Below are 2,677 nucleotides of genomic sequence, written 5' to 3' on the forward strand. Positions count from 1 at the left end.
TTGTAACCTTGGGTGTATTGAAGTCTCCTCATTTTGAGGCCCACACTCAAGGAATGAATATCACTAGGTAGATTCTAAGCATATTCTAAGTATATTCTAGCCAATTCAATCTTATTCCTCATTACATTTGTTCTGTTATTATTGTTTTGGGTTTTAACATATTTCACTTAAAGGAAAAGAATGAACTCCCCATCTGATTTTAACTGAGAGTACTGTTGATACAAATCCTCTAACTTCTTTTTTAGATTTGTATATTTTTCCACCTTTAGATTTCTTTTGGTGCAGGAATTCAAGTCCAGTGCCTTGATTGACAAGCAATCTGCCACTGAGCACACCCCAACCCTAGGTTTCTATCTTTAAAATAAGGGGTATTTCCAGTTCTGAAATTACAAGTCCTAAAGTGATCAGTTTATTTAGAGCCACAGCACTCAGAGAGGGAAATTAATTCATTTTCATCCCTAAAATATCAATCTATTCTTTGAAAGTTAATTACGCAATATAGTTGTAATAAGGCCAGTTAAAAGTGGATTGTCCAAATTCTCATACTTGGCAATTGTGGATTCTGGAGTAAAAACAAGTTTGTCTGGAGCCACAGGCCCATTTCATTGTATTGTAACTGTGGAGAACAATGACCAGCCAGGTTTTTGTAGAGACACTAATAAAAGACAGAATAGCTGGTCTAACCTCTGTTGTTTTTACTAACTCAAATTGTTTTTACTAACCCATCTAGAATTAGATATATTTCCTACATTTTATTAACATTCCGACATTGCAGTATTTGTTCTTCTAGTTACAATCTATACTAGAGTTTAAGAGGGGTGTTCCATTTAACAGTCCTGTTGATTGAACTGGTACCTGCACTGTATTAAGTACAGGGATAGGCTTGTCCTAAGAAGTGTGAGTAAAGTTTAATCTGTGTATATGTGTCTGTCTGTCTGTCTGTCTGTGTCCCTTTCTCTCTGTCTCTGCCTCTCTCTGTGTGTCTGTCTGTGCTCTACCTCTCTCTGTATGTTTGTCCTGGTGTCTGTCTGTGTGTGTGTGTGTGTCTGTCTGTCTCTCTCTCATCTCTCCTTTATTTTTTTTTTTTGTGTGTGCTAGTACCCAGGGTTTGAACTCCTGTCCTGGTGCGTCATTAAGCTTTCTGGTTTGAGGCTATTGCTCTACCTCCACACTTCCAGCCGTGCTTCTTTCTACCTAATTGGAAATGGAGTATCTCAGCCTACTGAGTAGCTGAGATGTTATTTATTTATTTATTTATTTGTCCGTGTTTGGCTTGAACTCAGGGCCTGGGCACTCTCCTTGAGCTCTTTTGCTCAAGACTAGCACTCTACCACTTTGAGCCACAATGCCACTTCTGGTTTTCTGGTGGTTAATTGGAAATAAGAGTGTCAGCAGACTTTCCTGCCCTGGCTGGCTTTAAACTGCAATCATAGATCTCAGCCTCTTAAGTAACTAGGATTGCAGGCATGAGCCACCACTGCCTGGTCATAATACAAAATTTAAATCAAGCTAAAATAGATCAATGGTCCTTAAAATTTTTAAGTACAATTCCCTTGAGGATCTCAAAACAAATTTTCTCACCCTTTCCTTACAACCTGATAGTATACTGTGATTATCCCTTTGACAGAAAAAAAAAAAGTAACAAGATAAAAAAAAAAAAAAAGGAAGAAAAATGCTGAGGTCAATATAAATAAGATTGTTAAATAAACTTGTGTTTTGCTACTCACATCATCACTAAAAAAGATAAATAGTGAAACTATATGTGCAAGACCTACTAAGATCATACTCTGGTCAATGCTTAGAGAGCATACAGGTTTGATATACTCCTTTAATGTATACTCAACTAATTAATATAAAATCTGTGAGCAGAGAGCATATAGTATTTGACAAGAGGGAAGATGATAATTACATTCTGAAGTTTCTTACTGAAAATTCTCAGCATAAAACAAACTTTGCTCCATGCTAACCAACATATCTTTTAACGAGAGCAATGTGAGTCAGCAAGTCTTCTGTCAGGAATCAGCAATGCCAAATTACATTGTTTACCCCCAAGAATATTAATTAAAATAAAGTCTTTTAAATTCTTTTGAATATCAATTAAGCCAGTGTTGATTAAGATGGATGTATTTTTTAAATGTTTAAAAACTTAGTAATTGAGCAGACAATCATCTACTGGTAGCTAGCCCTTGGTATCCATTAAGTTAAAATATATATATATGAGTGAAAGGTTCTCTGAAATGAATAACATCTTAAAACAGTTACATTTTATTCATCCCAATCTACCTTTATAAAATTAATATATGTAGCTGAATAAGGCAGAAACCATAACCCACACATTAGATAACACAAAGGATCCGTCAGACCCATCCCAGGGGCCACGCAGAGGCAGGCAGGCACAGGAAAAAGATTATTGCAAGGTTTATTAGAGGAGCCCTCCACTATCTAGGTAGCAGCAGAGTCTGGGAGGTAGGAAGAGAAGTAGATGGGAATTCAGGTGGGTCTGGGCAGAGAGAGGGAGGGGTCAGCTGCATGGCAGGGAGGGGCTGAGGACAAAAGGTGGGCATAATGCTTACATTCCCCACTCTATTGTTTAATAAAAATAGGGGGTACCAGGCTTGGGGTATGGGCAGAGGTCATTTCTTCTGGAGCTACTTCCTGCTGTAAAGGGGTGAAGTAG

Source organism: Dipodomys merriami, unplaced genomic scaffold, assembly GCF_024711535.1.
Source record: "Dipodomys merriami isolate MVZ:Mamm:240054 unplaced genomic scaffold, mDipMer1.0.p SCAF_5, whole genome shotgun sequence".
NCBI classification, from domain to species: domain Eukaryota; kingdom Metazoa; phylum Chordata; class Mammalia; order Rodentia; family Heteromyidae; genus Dipodomys; species Dipodomys merriami.